The sequence below is a fragment of the Procambarus clarkii genome, chromosome 39, assembly GCF_040958095.1.
Source record: "Procambarus clarkii isolate CNS0578487 chromosome 39, FALCON_Pclarkii_2.0, whole genome shotgun sequence".
NCBI classification, from domain to species: domain Eukaryota; kingdom Metazoa; phylum Arthropoda; class Malacostraca; order Decapoda; family Cambaridae; genus Procambarus; species Procambarus clarkii.
In genome coordinates this window covers 33,833,974-33,852,526 of record NC_091188.1, presented here as the reverse complement: position 1 = coordinate 33,852,526, position 18,553 = coordinate 33,833,974, and the positions used below count along the sequence as shown (strand labels likewise).

At 43.4% G+C, this 18,553-nt stretch overlaps 1 long non-coding RNA gene across 1 annotated transcript in view; it reads right to left on the bottom strand.

Annotated features, from left to right (window-relative positions):
* Positions 1-2,864: 2,864 nt before the first annotated feature.
* The window catches only part of LOC138372774 (uncharacterized), a 57,581-nt gene continuing 41,892 nt past the window's right edge, over positions 2,865-18,553 (bottom strand). The window contains exon 2 of the long non-coding RNA XR_011230957.1: positions 2,865-4,140. This is a non-coding gene — a long non-coding RNA (uncharacterized lncRNA). The remainder of the gene's footprint in view (positions 4,141-18,553) is intronic.

The following is an 18,553-nucleotide window of genomic DNA, read 5'->3' as shown; positions in this document are numbered from 1 at the left end:
GGTCAAGAAGTATCTATTAGAGCTGGACGTGAGAAAAGCTGTTGGGCCAGACGGAATCTCACCTTGGGTATTGAAAGAGTGTGCAGGAGCACTTCGTTTGCCAGAAATATGGAAGACGGCTAATGTAGTCCTAATATACAAAAAAGGGTGACAGACAAGAGGCACTGAACTACAGGCCAGTGTCCTTAACTTGTATACCATGCAAGGTGATGGAGAAGATTATGAGAAAAAACCTAGTAACACATCTGGAGAGACGAGACTTCGTGACAACTCATCAACATGGGTTCAGGGAGGGTAAATTTTACCTTACAGGCTTGGGAGGACCTATAGTAGTAGTAGCAGTGATATTGAACCCTCCACCAAATGACAGACGACACAGGCAAGAGTATGACAGAAACAATATGGCAGATAACATAATTGAGAGGGCAGGCTCTGCTGCCTGTAAAAATCGATCCCATCTGCTCATCATGGGGGACTTCATTCAAGGAAGGATAGACTGGGAGAACACAGAACCGCACGGAGGAGAGGATACATGGAGAGCCAAACTAGTGAAGGTGGTGACAAGAAACTTTCTAAGACAACATGTCAGGGAACCCACTAGGATGAGGGGAAACGATGAAGCAGCGAGACTCGACCTAGTCTTCACTTTAAATGACTCCGACATAAAGGAAATTGACTTCGAGGCCCCAGTAGGAATGAGCGATCACAGTGTACTGACGTTTGAGTATCTGGTCGAAGAGAGGCTAAAGTACTCGAGAAAGGGAACTGAAAGAAAAAGGCTAGCATTCCATAAGGGAAATTACAAGGAGATAAGAAAATTCCTAACGGGTATAACATGGGAATCAGAGCTAAGGGGAAAGAGGGCCCAAGATATGATGGAATACATCACGCAGAAGTGCAAGGAGGCAGCAGAAAAGTTTATCCCGGTTATAAAGGTAAAAAATTAAATGCAGATGAGAAACCCATGGTTTAATCAGAGAGGTAAGCTAGTTAAGCACCAGAGTAAACCAGCATGGAGAAACTATAGAAATAACAGGACACTTTAGAGCTGAGAAGGTTACCAGAGACAGAGGAATGAATACGTCAGGGTGAGAAGAGAGGCAGAAGGGCAATATGAAAACGACATAGCAAGCAAGGCTAAGACCCAACCCAAATTGCTGCACAGCCACATCAGGAGAAAGACAACAGTGAAGGAACAGGTAATAAAACTGAGGATACGGGCAGACAGATTCACCACAAATTACAAAGAAGTGTGCGAGGAACTCAATATGAAGTTCCAGGAAGTCTTCACATTAGAACAAAGAGAAGTTCCAGAGATAAGAGTAGGAATAATTAACCAGGCACCAATAGAGGAATTTGCGATTACCAGTGGAGATGTAAGGAAGCTTTTACTAGAGCTGGATGTGACAAAGGCTATAGGCCCAGATGGAATATCGCCATGGATACTAAAGGAAGGAGCAGAAGCACTGTGCCTGCTACTCTCCATAGTGTAAAACAAATCACTGGTAACAGGTGAACTGCCAGAAATATGGAAGGAAGCAAACGTAGTTCCGATATACAAGAAAGGGGATAGACAGGAGGCACTGAACTACAGGCTAGTGTCCCAAACTTGCATACCATGCAAGCAAATGGAGAAAATTGTGCGAAAAAAGCTAGTCGAACATCTGGAGCGAAGGAACTTTGTGTCACAACACCAACATGGTTTCAGGGATGGCAAGTCATCCCTCACAGGATTAATTGAATACCACAATCAGGCAACAAGAATCAGACAAGCAAGAGAGGGGTGGGCAGACTGCATATTTTTGGATTGTCAAATCCTTTGACACTGTGCCACACCAGAGACTGGTGCGAAAGCTGGAGATGCAGGCAGGAGTGAAAGGGAAGGTACTCCATTAGATAAGGAAGTACCTAAGTAACAGAAGGCAGCGAGTCACTGTGCGGGGTGAGGTCTCAGAGTGGCGATATTCAATAGTCACCAGTAGGGTCCCGCAAGGTTCAGTCCTTGGACCCATACTGTTTCTTATACACGTAAATGATCTTCCAGATGGTATAGAATCATTCCTCTCATTGTTTGCTGATGATGCAAAAATTATGAGGAGGATTAAGGCGGAGGAAGACAGTATGAGACTAAAATGACCCAGACAGATTGCGTGAATGGTCTAACAAATGGCTACTAAATTTCAACTCGAGTAAATGTAAGGTAATGAAACTAGGCAGTGGAAACAGGAGGCCAGACACAGGATACAGAATGGGAGATGAAGTCCTTCATGAAACGGACAGAGAGAAGGATCTAGTTGATATCACACCAAACCTGTCTCCTGAAGCCCACATCAAAAGAATAACATCTGCGGCATATGCGAGGCTGGCCATCAGAACTACCTTCAAGAACCTGTGTAAGGAATCATTCAGAGCCTTGTATACCACATATGTAAGACCAATCCTGGAGTATGCTGCCCGAGAATGCAGCCCGTACCCTGTCAAGCACAAGGCGAAGCTTGAAAAAATTCAGAGATATGCCACTGGCTAGAGCCAGAACTAAGAGGCATGAGTTACAAAGAAAGGCTGCGAGAACAACCTGTCCTCTTATAAAAAGAACGTCTCTTTTGGCCGTTTGCCCGTATGGCCGAATTTGGACGTAATTTTAAAATGAAAAAAAATGTAAATTTGGGATTTTTTTTTTCAACAACAGTAAGTTAAGGGTCCTCTGATAGGTTAGGTGGGCAGGAAATTCTCAAAGTTTCAAAACGGTATGAAAAACGTGAATTTAAAGTCATCTATTCTAACCTTACAGAGTCGGCCGGACGACTGAAACAGAAAACGGAACAGTACGTCACTTTTGTGAGTCTATTTCATTTCAAATTACGTCCAAATTTGGCCATAGTGCGCATACGAGCCAAAAGTTACGTTCTTTTTAAGAGGACGGGTTGGCGAGAAATGCACCTCGACACTAAAAGACAGAAGAGTAAGGGGAGATATGATCACTACCAACAAAATTCTCAGAGGAATTGACTGGGTAGATAAAGGTAAACTGTTTAACACGGGGGGTACGTGAACAAGGGGGACACAGGTGGAAACTGAGTACCCAATGAGCCACAGGGAGGTTAGAAAGAACTTTCAGTGTCAGTACTTAACAGATGGCATGCATTAGGCAGTGATGTGGAGGCTGATTCCATACACAGTTTGAAATGTAGATATGATAAAGCCCAGTAGGCTCAGGAATCTGTACATCAGTTGATTGACAGTTGAGAGGCGGGACCAAAGAGCCAGAGCTCAACCCTGCAAGCACAATTAGGTGAGTACACACACATAAGTTGATATCACACCAAACCTGTCTCCTGAAGCCCACATAAAAAGAATAACGTCTGCGGCAAATGCGAGGCTGGCTAACATCAGAACAGCCTTCAGGAACCTGTGTAAGGAATCATTCAGAACCTTGTACACCACATATGTTAGACCAATCCTGGAGTATGCGGCCCCAGCATGGAGCCCGTACCTTGTCAAGCACAAGACGAAGCTGGAAAAAGTTCAGAGGTATGCCACTAGACTAGTCCCAGAACTAAGAGGCATGAGTTACGAGGAAAGGCTGCGGGAAATGCACCTTACGACACTGGAAGACAGAAGAGTAAGGGAAGACATGATCACAACCTACAAAATCCTCAGAGGAATCCACCGGGTTGACAAGGATAAACTATTCAACACTGGTGGTACACGAACAAGGGGACACAGGTGGAAACTGAGAACCCACATGAGCCTCAGGGACGTTAGAAAGAACTTTTTCAGTGTCAGTAGTCAACAGATGGAATGCATTAGGCAGTGATGTAGTGAAGGCTGATTCCATACACAGTTTCAAATGTAGATATGATAGAGCCCAGTAGGCTCAAGAATCTGTACACCTGTTGATTGACAGTTGAGAGGCGGGACCAAAGAGCAAAAGCTCAACCCCCGCAAGCACAACTAGGTGAATACATATACCTGTAGCGCCCTCACACACACCTGTAGCGCCCTCTCACACACATACCTGTAGCGCCATCTCACACACCTGTAACGCTCTCACACCTGTAGCGCCCTCTCACACACATACCTGTAGCGCCATCACACACACCTGCAGCTCCTTCAAACACCTGTAGCGCCCTCACACACCTGGAACAGAAAGACCCTTCTTAGTATGTTTTGAACAAATTAACTAGTGCATTCAACTTTAAAATGTCTATACAAGTACAAACATGTAAAGGCCATATGCAGACTGATAATCTGGAAATAGAAAGGATTGTAGTAGCTGCATTGTAATCCTTAAGTTTAAATACTTTCGAAAGGAAAATGTCGCTTTAGATGTCAGTGAGAGGTTGTGTTAGCTGGAGCTCTAGAGTAACATTATTATTGCAATAATGGAAGGATTAGTGAAGGATTTGGTGAGTCTGGTTGGAGCTCTGATAGCAGAAATGGATTCCCTGCGGGAGGAGGTACGACGACCGAGACTTCGGGAGGAAACGAAAGAGGAGACCAGTGATGACGAGACCTCATCGTGGAGAGTCGTGAAGGACAGGGGTCTTAAGAAGACCTTGACAAGGCCGCCTACAGACGCCCTAAGGACAGCAAATTCATTTGCCGTGTTGGAGGACGAGTGCTGTGGTGCGCCTGCAGCGAGGAAATCGGCGAGGAGCGGCGGAGCGCAGGCCCCTCAGGCTGCTCAGAAAGTTAAGGAGGTACCGAAGCGAATTTTGGTTGTGGGACATTCCCAGGTGAGGTATTTAGACAGAACGTTTTGTGCCAGAGATAGGGGGAACAGATTAAGGGTTTGCTATCCGGGAGCTGGAATTGGTGATATTGTTGGAAACATGAATGATATGACGGGAAATGGGAACAAACCCATTATTTGTATTAGTGCAGGGGGTAATGATGTTGGGCGAGTTAGGAGTGAGGAATTAACACAGATTCAGGACAGCCATTGAATTAGTTAGGAGCAAGGGAGGAATCCCGATCATATGTAAATAATAATAATGTAGAGGTGACCCACGTGTTACAACAATAGTACAGTAATATTTCACCTGGAACTGTCGTCGTAGGGAGAGGAAGGGCTGGTAGGGTAGGTGGAGCAAGTCTAGGCTCCTCAGGAAGGGTAGGACAGAGGGAGTCAATGCCTCTTAGGGGTCCTATGGGCACATATCCTAAGTGCCAGTGGTGCCGGGCAGGCGTCGTCCGCGTTGGGTCACATGCAGTTCAAATCTGGCCCACTCGGCCTGCGCGGGCTGCCGCGCGGGTAGGCCGTGCGCCGTCGTCGTCGTCGTCCACCAATCAGGGCACAGCCCTGCCTATACTGTAAAATGTCTCCTTGGCGGGCACTTTGAATGTGGTTCCCTCTACACTCCTCCCGTCCCTATAGAACAATGGTTATGTTGGAGGGAAAACGTTTCACTATATACAACATGTCTTTTTTGTAAAAAAGTCTGGTTTCATGAATGGCTCCTATTACAATTATTACCCGTATTATCTTTGCACTGTACACGAACATTACGATTATTACCCGTATTATCTTTGCACTATACACGAACTGTTTCAACATTGCATACACTACACTATTCCCTTTCCTTTTTTCTTTTCAGCTTCACTCTTAGGAATTTACTCTGTCCTAACAATATTCCTCGCACCGAAGCGCTGCAACTTGAATGTGAGTCCTTTGACAGAGCAACTCTCTTCCCACATCTCACCCCCAGGATCCCAAGGGAAAGCAATTGGATCTATGCCTTCCAAGAACTGACCAAATGCTAGTTCATTCTTTATTTTCTTCTGAGCCCTCCTTTCCACATTGTGTCTTAACGGGCCCCACTTCCTGTGAGAATTTTGCTTTGCTTCCTGATCCAGACCTGTTTGTTCAGTAGTGGCATGGTCCCGAATTGCCACTTTTGTCCTGCATTGGATTCCTGAAGGAGCCTCACTTGACGAGTTCTCACTTAGCATAACCAAACTCTGCTGGTTGTATGTGTCTGATGTGCTAATGTCCATGTCCCCCCTGTCAGTGTGAGCCGAGATGTCTTCCACACCTCTAGACAATATCTGGTCAGCATCTTGCTCCGATGCCCCTCCTTGGCCTGTTATGCACTGGGTCGGATTTAGACCGAATGAGCCGACCCGGCAGAGTTTAAAGACGAATTCTGGTCCTTGAATGAAACATGTGGCCTGTTGCCCGAGGTGTCCCCGTGCTGGCGGACTGCTTCCTCATCCCTTTCGGATTCCTCACAGTCCCGAGCAAAATGACCCTCTTTTCCACACCTGTAGCACTGAACAGGTCGCCTAGGGGATGGGCTACGGCGATGCTGTAGTGACATAAGAGCAACTGTAAGGTGCCTCAAACTCTCACACACCTGGTCCAATCTCCCGTTGGTCTCTGAGATACCTGCTACCAAGGTGTCCAACTTCGCCTCCACGCCCCTGGAAGATAAAGGATGCGAGCCCGCACTCGATGGTCGGCAAGTGTTGATTCCAAAACCTGAAGAGCTGGTAGCCGGTGACGTGCCTGGGGAGCTGGGAAGGGCGAGTGTCGTGCGCCGAGAAGCGTCATTACTCCTGGGTGGCCGCTCATACTGGGAGTACCTTCCCACTGCATTCACTCGCACTGCTGGACCTTGGGGCACTCGGTGATGGGAGTCGTATCCTTTGGAACCTGAGGAACCGTGGATCGCTATGGCATTGTGCTGGAAGGTTTGGGCCCGATCAATAGCCTCCTCCATGGAGGAGTTCCTCGCATTGGAAATGTATCCTGCCAGACTCTTATCCTGTAATCCCTGGCCAAATCTCATTACTGCGATTTGTTCCACTTCCCATCGTGGCACATGTTTGTAGGCCCGATGAGCCAAGTGATGGGCCCTATCTGCCCTATCAGCGATATCCTCTTCTGGTTCCTGCTGAGCCTGGTTAAACTTCATCATGGCTACATCCAGAACTTCCCTATCGCCAAATCGCTTGATCATCTTATGCATCATGCGATTATAATCGATCGACGGTTCTCTGTCCAGTAAGTAATTGTAAAAATCACTTGCCTTACCCTTGAGGCACCACCCTAACTGTGTCAATAACGTAGGTCCGCTCCAGTCCTTTTCCGAGGCATAAGACGTGAAACGGCGGTAGAAGGTGGCCCAATCTGACTTCCCGTCATAGTCCAACGCCCGAGGTGGTGTGCGGAAGGTCTCTTTCTGTTGGCGATAACCTGTCCGCCTGCTACGGGATAGAGAGGCATCTGAATCGGAAGTCCGAGAGCTGTGTGACGAGTGTCGAGCTGTCCGTCTCCTTGATCGAGCCGATCGATGGTGGGAGGGGCTCCCCTGCCGAGTACCTTGCCGGCCACTAGCCCTGGAGTAAGCTGGTGACTGAGGTCGGCGTCCACGTTGTCTGCCGCTGGCGGCACCCCTAGAGGAACGGCGGGTACCCGTTTCGCTGGACGAGGACGATGAACGACTTCCTGCCTCCTGACCTGAGGGCCCGGGGCCCTGTTGGGACGGGTCCACCTCAAACGATATAGCAGCCATCAACTCGGGTTTGGCCCAAAGGCGGTTGATATCATAAATGTTGTCCTCCGTGATCACGTGGCGATGCCGAAACTTGATAATGCGAGCGGCCAATTTATCTCCTACACCCGGTAGCAGCTGCAGCTCAGCAGCCGAAGCAGAGTTTATCTTGATTAGAGCCATTGTGTTGGTGTCGAAAGTTAAAGTTCCGATATATCGTGCCACACCTGGTAATAAGCCTTAGATCTGGGGCCAGGCACCTCACATGTATACAACAAAAAAACACAGACACCAATGGCCACACTTAAGGTTTAAGGTTCCAATGTTCAGAGATAGGGATAAATGTTCCACAAGGAAAAATAAGCACTGCACAGTCAATAATGTAAATGATGGGGCCAGGTGGGTTTCAAGCAACATAAAACACTGCACACTTAATTGGTACCTAAATCCCTTGAGGCTTAGACAAAAACTGGGCACTTACTGCACTTGCAAAGCTGGAAAATCTGATATGGCAGGCACTTTGAGGAACTTTGACAAGCAATGTGCTTGATTTTCATAAGCACTGGGCTGAGGGTTCTCAAAAACACTTTTTTCAGGTGAACGTGTGGAACTGTGTGCAGGGCGGATCACCATCCACCTTAAATCTGGTATGAACACAAACTCACTGGCTCACTTAATGTATCTCTTCCCCTTGAGCCGTTACTTCTGTAGAAAGCCTAGAACAGGTTACGTCTAGTTAACAGTAGAGATGAGAAAATAACAGACCTGTAGCAAGCACCCTGCAGAGCTGGGACCAGCGTCGCTGTAGTAAACACGCTGGAGACGGATGCGCTCGGGAACGACAGCCTGAAATCCTCCGCGAGCGGATTCGTAAACAATACAGGTCGGGTATGCTCATGAACGGTGGCCCGTATTCCGTGTGAATGGTGGTACTCGTCTCCCCTTCTTCAAAGAACTTGGGGGCCGCGGGAATCGGTGCTTGGGGGACAAGACAATAAAATGCAACAAATCCGGAGAAATAATCCGTATAAAACACTGATAACTGGAACTTATGGAGAATCTTGGGGGATTGCACGAGATGTGGAATAAAACATATGCACAAAAAAACAGGGGTTGAAATATCTTGGGCACCGCTATTGAACAACAAACCGAAGAACATCTATGGTGCAACCAAAGCCAGTAATTCGAGACTGGAACCGTTGAACACTATCTAAGACGTCTTGACTGAAGTCGGCAGAACGATGATGCAGATATCTTGGCGAGGTCCTCTTGATCACCGCGTGGGAACGTTTACTCACTGCGCCAATGTAGAGGTGACCCACGTGTTACAACAATAGTACAGTAATATTTCACCTGGAACTGTCGTCGTAGGGAGAGGAAGGGCTGGTAGGGTAGGTGGAGCAAGTCTAGGCTCCTCAGGAAGGGTAGGACAGAGGGAGTCAATGCCTCTTAGGGGTCCTATGGGCACATATCCTAAGTGCCAGTGGTGCCGGGCAGGCGTCGTCCGCGTTGGGTCACATGCAGTTCAAATCTGGCCCACTCGGCCTGCGCGGGCTGCCGCGCGGGTAGGCCGTGCGCCGTCGTCGTCCACCAATCAGGGCACAGCCCTGCCTATACTGTAAAATGTCTCCTTGGCTGGCACTTTGAATGTGGTTCCCTCTACAATAATAATAATAATAATAAATTTTTATTTAGGCAAAGGTATATACATAAAGAGATTTTACAAAGTTTGTTGGCTTTATAGATAAGAGCTAGTACATACAATGCCTAAAGCCACTATTACGCAAAGCGTTTCGTGCAGGAAAAAACACTACTGACTAAAGCTTAAAACTAATGGGTAAAAAGAAAAAAAATGCTTTGAGTACAAATAAAAATAGAGGTAAAAGAGGGGGGAACATTGTTGAAAAAACAGCACAAATACCATTACAAATTATTACAGAAAATTACATTCAAACAGCGTTGATTTGAAAAACAAAAAAAAAACAAAAAACATACATGGGTTGACAATAGAGGGGTAAGGTAGGTTACAGGGAATTTATTAGGTATAGCTTCGTTTTTAACTTAAACTGGTTGAGAAAGGTACTGTCTTTAACATGGTTGGGAAGGTCATTCCACATTCTGGGCCCCTTGATTTGTAGAGCATTTCTGGTTTGATTAAGTCGTACTCTAGGAATATCAAAACTATTTATTTCTGGTGTGGTGCTCATGGGTTCTGTTACAACCTTCTATGAAGCTTTTGAGATCAGGATTGGCATTACAGTTTAGCGTTTTGTGGCATTCTTCCCAGAAAGGGAGTGGGAAATGAAGGGATGTCGAGGGCACTTGTTGTCAATTGCCGGCTGGAAAGATATTGCAAATCAAATGCAATATCTCTCATAGACAACTGGGAACACTTCTATGGAAGAAATGAAATGTATGCTCGTGATGGGGTGCATCTATCGAGGGCTGGAGTTGTTGCTGTTGCGAACTCGTTGGAACCAGTGGTTAGAGGTGTTTGTTTGGGTTTAAACTGTTAGTAGATAGTGGTATGGAAATTGATTTAGGGAAGGAGGTAATAAAAGTTATGTGTTCGTAGGAGAAAAGAATTGGCAAAATGATCAGGGAAAGAAAAGGGCCTCAAAATAACAATTCACTTAGGATATATTACACTAACAGTAGAAGTCTAAGAAATAAAATTAATGAATTAAATGCTCTTGTCAGCACAGAAAAAATAGATATTATTGCACTTACCGAAACGTGGATGAATGTAGAAAATAGAGAACTATTAGCTGAATATCACATAAATGGATTTAAACTATTTCACACAGATAGATATATTAGACGAGGAGGAGGAGTAGCCATATATGTTAGGGACAATTTGAAATGTAGTCTCAAAGAGGGAATCAAAACTGAGCCCCACACACAAACTATTTGGATAGAATTAAACGAAAAAGCAAATAATATTATAATAGGAGTTATATATAGGCCACCAAATTTAGACAGAATGGAAGCAAAGCATCTATGGGATGAAATATCTAGAGCATCTAGATCTAACAGTATTTATGTCATGGGTGACTTTAATTTTAGTGGAATAAACTGGGTGAACAAAACAGGGAATAGTGAAGCAGAAGATTTTCTAGAATTAATTGACGATTCCTTTCTTACACAACACATTAAGGAACCAACGCGGGAAAATAATATTTTAGATTTAGTGTTAACTAACAGGGAAACACAAATTAATGACATCGAAATAGGGAGTGAGCTAGGGAACAGTGATCACAAAGAAATCAGATTTAGCATAGAATGAAATAGACCTGTAGGAGAAAATTCTGTTAAAGTGCCAGATTTTCGAAAAGCTGAATTTAATAGCCTAAGAAATTTTTTGGGTCAAATAGATTGGAAAGTCTTGGGTATGGGGTGTGGGCCGGTCTTGGAGCGAGACATGAACCCGGCGATAGGTGACGTAAAAGGAGATTTCGATGTGGATTTAATATATAACTTATTTAAGAATATTCTAAACAAAGCACAGGAACGTAGTATACCATACAAATTGAATAGATCGAATACTAATGACCCAAAGTGGATAAATAATTTAAAGAACCTTATAGGTAAAGAGAGAGCTTGGTACAAAAGGATTAAGAATGGGGAAGTCAGTTTAGAACAGGAATTCATACAACTGGTTAGAAATGTTAAAAGAGAGATTAGGAAAGCAAAAATAAACTATGAAGTTCGCATAGCAAGCAAAGTCAAATCCTAAAGGGTTTTTTCAGTTATATCGAACTAAGACTAGGGAAAGGATAGGTCCATTAAAATCTGAGACAGATTCAAATAACGGATAATGACAAGGAGATGAGTAGTATTTTTAACAAATACTTTATATCTGTATTTACTAAAGAAGAACTTAGCAATATGCCTTCAGCCGAACAAGTCTATGTGGGTGGGGATGAGGACAGGTTGACTAGTTTAGCAGTTACCAGGGAGGATGTAATTAAACAATTAGAAAAAGTAAAACCAAACAAATCCCCAGGGCTGGATGACGTGTTTGCCAGGGTGCTTAAAGAATGCAAAGAGGAGCTTTCCGAGCCTACCATATTTAATAAATCAATAGTCAGGCAGAGTGCCAGAGTCATGGAAGGTAGCTAATGTGGTACCAATTTTTAAGAAAGGAGATAGATCACTTGCGTCAAACTATCGGCCAATTAGCCTAACGTCTATTGTGGGAAAGTTACTTGAATCAATAATTGCAAATACAATTCGTCTCCATCTTGAAAAACATAAATTAATAAATGAGTCGCAACATGGTTTTACAAATGGCCGTTCATGTTTAACAAATTTGCTAACTTTTTATTCCAGCATAGTTGAGGCAGTTGATAGTGGTAAGGATTGTGATGTTGTGTACCTTGACTTTAGCAAAGGTTTTGATACAGTGCCACATGAAAGACTAATTAAAAAAATAGAAGCTCATGGTATTGGGGGTGCTATATTAACTTGGATTAGGGCATGGCTATTCCAAAGGAAACAGAGTTAGTATAAATGGGGTTAAGTCAGAGTGGGATAATGTTGTTAGTGGAGTACCTCAGGGCTGTCCTGGGACCTCTGTTGTTTATAATATATATAAATGATTTAGATTCAGGTTTGAGTAGCAACATTTGCAAATTTGCTGATGATACGAAAATCGGTAGGGAAATTAATTCGGAGGAGGACTCACTATCACTTCAAGTTGATCTAGATAGGGTTTTGAAATGGTCAAAGGATTGGCAAATGCAGTTTAATGCTGATAAATGTAAAGTTCTGAGGTTAGGTAATGATGATAGAGTTACAAGATACGAGCTAGATGGTGTTGAGATTGCGAAGTCGGATTGCGAAAGGGATCTAGGAGTTATGATTAGTAAGAATTTAAAACAAAAGGATCAATGCATGAATGTTCGTAATAAGGCGAAGAGGCCACTGGGATTTATTAATCGAAGCGTTAGTAACAAGACACCTGGTATGGTTCTTAAGCTATATCTTGCTCTGGTTAGGCCCCATTTAGATTATGCCGTTCAGTTTTGGTCGCCGTATTATAGAATGGATATAAATTCACTTGAACGTGTCCAACGTAGGATGACTAAGTTAATTCCCCAAATTAGAAATCTTTCATATGAAGAAAGATTAACAAAGCTTAAGTTGCATTCACTGGAAAGGTGAAGAGTTAGGGGTGACATGATAGAGGTTTACAAGTGGATGAATGGACATAACAGGGGGGATATTAATAGGGTATTAAAAATATCAACACAAGACAGAACACGAAACAATGGGTATAAATTGGATAAGTTTAGATTTAGGAAAGACTTGGGTAAATACTGGTTCAGTAACAGGGTTGTTGATTTGTGGAACCAATTGCCGCGTAACGTGGTGGAGGTGGGGTCCCTCGATTGTTTCAAGCGCGGGTTGGACAAGTATATGAGTGGGACTGGGTGGTTATAGATAGGAGCTGCCTCGTATGGACCGATGACCTTCTGCAGTTGCCTTTGTTCTTATGTTCTTAAGATCAAAATGTAGATTTCTCCATCCTGTCATGTGCGAAACCACACTGAGGGATGAAAATGCTGACCTCAGCTGACCATACTTTCACGTGAAAGAGACAACTGCTAAATGAAGAGTGGTAAACAAAAAAATGGCGTTGAAGAAAGTCAATTGTTTTATATCCAGACAAGAGAGGTTATAAATGGTGGAACAGAGTGTATAAAACTGGCTGAAAGACCAACTTACATACTAGAATCACATATACAATTATATGCCACAACAGAGCTACAACTACAACAAGGCAACACGTAAACTTGCAACAATCAATACTGGTCTGAACAAAACCAATATGTCCTCACATAATGGACCTGCCTGAAAAATTTTCATCAAATTACCTCAAATACAGTAACCTCATTCATATTTGCCAACATTCAAGGTCGAAAAACTGGGATAGAAAAAAAAGCACAGTTCATAAAGGGCCTCTTCGCCGAGTCAAACAGTATTTAGACCTTTCACACAAACCCATGCATGGGAACTCTTGGACAGTGAGATCTGGATAACAATATTATCTATATAGACGTGATCGGGTAAATAGGTCACATGGAGGAGTAGGTCTTTATATAGGAGAAGATCTTATATGCTCTGAGCTTCTTAACTCTCCAAATGCAGTGGTAGTTAACTCTACTGGGAGTAGAGTTAACATCTTTCTTTTCTCTATTCTTCTAGTAAGAAGATCTAATAAACTTGGTTATTATTCTAATGAACTACTTAGATTCTGTGACAAATTTTAACTTAACCAGCAGATAAGTGTCAACTAGGAACGAAAACATTCTAGATGTGAACGTCACCTACAAAGAAGACATGATCAGCGACATTACAATCTTGGATAACACACACTCAGATCACAAGCTCATTTAAGTGCAAACCAACATCAGTACTTGTTATAGGCCTAAAACATTTATCAAGCGAGAGAGGTTATTCTATAAACTAAATTATAATAAAAGGATTGACTGGGAAAAGATACAGGGAACAAACAATTTTCCCATTGAATGTTTGTAAGCCATACAAATCCTAAACAAGGCATAGAACAACTTCCAAAAAATATAAAGTCTTTCTGAAACTTGTTCCTGTGTTGAGAACCAGAAAGAGGACCAACGAAGAAAGAGAACGCAGACGGCACTACAAAAGAAGAAAATAACGAAATGTTTAAGGAGACAACTATCCCTACAAAGATGGAATAATTTAAACGGAGTTTGAATTAATCTAGCAAAGACTAAAGCAATTATATCAGATTGATGAAATGCAATTACGACAAAGCCATTCAAGAGAAAAAAAAATTTCTTTATATATGCGAAATCACAAAAAACTATGTATTGGACTTTTTTTTTTTTTCTTTACAAGTGAAGGTTCATACACAGATGATAAAGATATTACTGACACCCCCAAAACAATGTGATTTCTACGGCTGTTTTTAGGTTTCAGCATTTATTATTACTTAAACAATTGTTTAGCATCCCAATAAATAGCATGAAAGTGGACGATCCGGATGAACAAATCCACAAGGGCCGTGACGAGGATTCGAACCTGCGTTCGAGAGGATAGACGCAGGTGATATAGATGCATCATTTGATACATCACGCTATTGTGATTTCTGTGTGTATGGAAGATCCGGACATCATCTTTATGCCTGATATCCAAACACATGAAATTATGACATTAACTCGAATTTTGCAGATTTTGAAGGAGAAATTGATAACATGGACTCTTATCCCGGGTCCAGACTCGTGTTATTTATTATTTATAAAGACATGCTAAGTGCCAGTAGCACAGTGGGGAGAAATATCTTTGACACAGGGGAGATACCAGATTCGCTGAAATTAATAGGTTTTGCTCCTCTTTACAAGGGAGGAGCAAAACCTAATGGGGTTGGAGGTCCCTGTGTCCTTCTTCACCACTTTCGAGGTCAACCTCGCAAATCTCAGTTCCTGCGACGGCGCTGGAACCAATCGTATTGGCGTATGCCTTTCCATTGGAGACTTTCAGCGCCGTGGAGAGGGGGGACCTGCTGCCTGGGTAACAGCTTCTCCCCCAAATCAACCTACCCTGGCTTTGCGCCCTGGTGAGGCCACTCCATATCGACAACCAGAACGCAACTCCATAGTCTCCTGAGACTGATGGGTGCCTACTACTAACAAGGGAGGGAGCAAAGCATTGGCAAAGAATTATAGACCAGTGGCACTAACGACCCACATAAACGTATTTGAGTGTGTGATCACGGGTCAGGGGCCAGATTCACGAAGCAGTTAAGCAAGTATTTACGAACGTGAACATATTTCCTCAATCTTTGGCGACTTCGGTAACATTTATTAAAACAGTTTTCAAGCATGAAAACCTCCCAATTAACTATTGTTATTGTTATAAACAGCCACCTGGTGATTTGGAGCTCATTAACTGTTTAATAAGTGTTAACAAAGCCGCCAAAGATTGAGAAAAGATGGACAGGTTCGTAAGTGCTTGCGTAACTGCTTCGGGAATCTGGCTCCAGGTCTCCAGTTTCCTGGAGACCCATGACCTCCACAACCCAGGTTAACAAGGATTTAGAGTGGAAAGATCATGCATATCGCAGTTACTTGACCACTCCGACAAAATAACCGAGGTATTAGTAGAAAAACAGAGTGCAGATGTGGTATACACGGACTTCACATAGATATTTCATAAATGTGATCATGGAGTGATAGCACACAAAATGAGGTCAATGGGAATAATAGGTAAAGTAGAACGGTGAATATTCGTTTGTGTGGAACAACACACATACAGAGTAACAGTCAACCAAATATAATGGAGTTCAAGCACAGCTAGAAGCTCTGTACCTCTACTCAAAGTAAAGTCCACTGTACCACTGCTTTTCCTTAAGTCTTATATCAGATATAGACAAAAATTGAAATCTTAGGATCCAAATGTTAGTCATGATGAGTTGATTAACAATACACTTCAGGATTGTTACAAAATTATTGAAAGAAAACAAGTTGTTATATTGATCAATAGTTCATATTGTAAATAAATGAACGATTGTTTTCTTTCCCTTTAAACTACTGTTAGACCCCTACTATACTCATTAGATAAAAAAAATCCTGTTTTAGTCTAGCCTTTATTTATTTATAAATTTAAACTTATGGTACTACCTCTTAATTATTCTCTCTATCTTGCACTACCGTCCTATTGTTCTGGTGATTTGTTTCCTGTAGGAACTTGGCCTCTTTGGAAGTCAGGTTACCTCACAGCTTTTTCTGCTTCCCTCTCTCTCTATCTGCTTCTGCAGTACAGTCTAGCTGCTGCTGCTGGAGACCTGAACATTTGGGAACATTACAGCTCCTTTTCCAATTCTATATTTGTGCGGAAAACCACAGAAACATTAAATCTCACCACTTAAATAACTACGACAGAACAGGTAGTGATGATCCGGTTGAGATGAATGCCAGTTTAAACATATTATCTCTGAACAAATCCTCAAGGGCCGTGACGAGGATTCGAACCTGCATCCGAGAGCGTCCCAGATGCTGCTTTAATGGAGCTACGACATGGTCGAGTTCAAACCGAAGTTCAGTAGAACTAACTTGATCCTGCAGCCTCTCCGAGGCACAAACCAGGATTTTAAACAAGCCGTTCTCCCTTGTGTAATGAGGTAAGGGCGAAGAGGGAGAACGGCCTATTGACATAGCTCGAGTGCATGGGGAGTGTTGTGTAAAACCCTGGTTTGTGCCTCGGAGAGGCTGCAGGATCCTGCATGTTCTACTGTTGAAAGTTCGGTTTCAACTCCTTGACCATGTCCCCGACTATCCAAGTGGTTGGGCACCATTCCTTGCCCCCCCCCCCTTCCCATCCCAAATCCTAATCCTGACCCCTTCCCAGTGCTATATAGTCGTAATGGCTTGGCGCTTTCCCCGTGATAATTCCTTTCCCTTCCTTGACCATATCGTAGTTCAGTCGATTAAGGCAGCGTCTGGGATGTTCTCTGACGCAGGTTCGAATCCTCGTCACGGTCCTTGTGGATTTGTTCATTTGATGCATCACGCTATTGTGATTTCTATGTGCATATAACCCCTGCATAGGGACCAGGGCCCCAGACACCAGAGGCCGCACATGAGCGTCTAGGTGACAGTAGAAGGAATAGCAGAGAACGGGTGGGGCAGCCATAGTCTAGTTTAGACAGCACAAGAGAGGAGTGCAAACATAAGTGCGCTTTATCAACTCACCAGGAATTGTGAGACAAGTCCAAGGGATGGGAAGGGCCTCAAAACATTAATTTCAGAAGCATTAGATCAGGTGATGCCAATGATCAGCTGCCAGAGTTTAGCATTATACTTGTACAGAAGCGGATTTGCATAGTGGCAAGGAGAGTCGAGGAATGACATCTTTGGAGTAAAAGTCAGCTTAAATCTTACCTGGAGAGACCTTTAAGCCGTCAATATTAGCCCAGGACGACACGCTATCTATCACAATTTGGAATCTGTTGGATGAAGGAGAAATTGTAACAACGACAGGAGTGTGTACATAGTGGACCAAGAATACACCAGAGGAAAGGGACAAAGATCGCACGAGAACAACCAGGAAAAGTTTAGAAAGTAATTTAAAATCCTACACGGAGTAACACTTGCATTGTTGAAAAGAGTGAGAAAGCAGCACCAAGTCTCGCTTTAAAGGTACAACTACAGAAAGCTCTCAAGGAAAAATGGGACGTCTGTCGTCACGTCTGTCGCTCCAGCACACTGATAAGATTTTGTCACACTTTCGCAGCTGACAATCACACACTGCAATACCAAACACTGGCATTTTCCTCCTGTGGGCCTTGACGGTGCCACATACGCCGGTGTTGTGGTCAAGGAGGAACCTGGTCAGCAAGGGATTGATATAGTAGTTGTCCGTGAATAGAATATGCCAATAGTTCAGCAACGCTTCCACGAGTGTTTTGACAATGCCAGAGAGCCCGTGTGGATCTTCACCTGGTATGTCAACATCTGTACCTGAATACAGTATCATGACCATGTCTTTACCAGTTTCATAGTCACATACCACGAAAAACATAGTCCAAATCAATGCCGCTTTGATGGGATGTACTGCCTGAACGTAAGTCGTCCCTTAAAGAGGACTAGCGATTCATCAATCACCACATTCTGCCTTGATACAAAGTAATCACAGAACTTTCTTCTCATATCACTAAAAATCTTCCGCAGCTTCCAAAGTCTGTCCTGTCTGTCTTCATTATCATTGTTCTCAAAGTGCAGACACCTATCACACGACATGTACCGGTTTAACACAGGGGAATGGAACAAGGCTGTCTTTGCTCCAATAATCCTGGATCACGTTTTTCAGAATGTTATCATTATCATGCTAAATGCTAAAACACACACATTTCCTCATTTGTCGTGTCTTTCCATCGTGTCATGCAAGAGGCAGGTAAAATGCCTGAGTCAATGAGGCTGTGAGCATATCTGTTCGTCTCTGCAACTTGAAGGTCCATGAATTCCTTGTCAAAATACGCCATAAAACAGTCAATTTCAGCCATATCATCA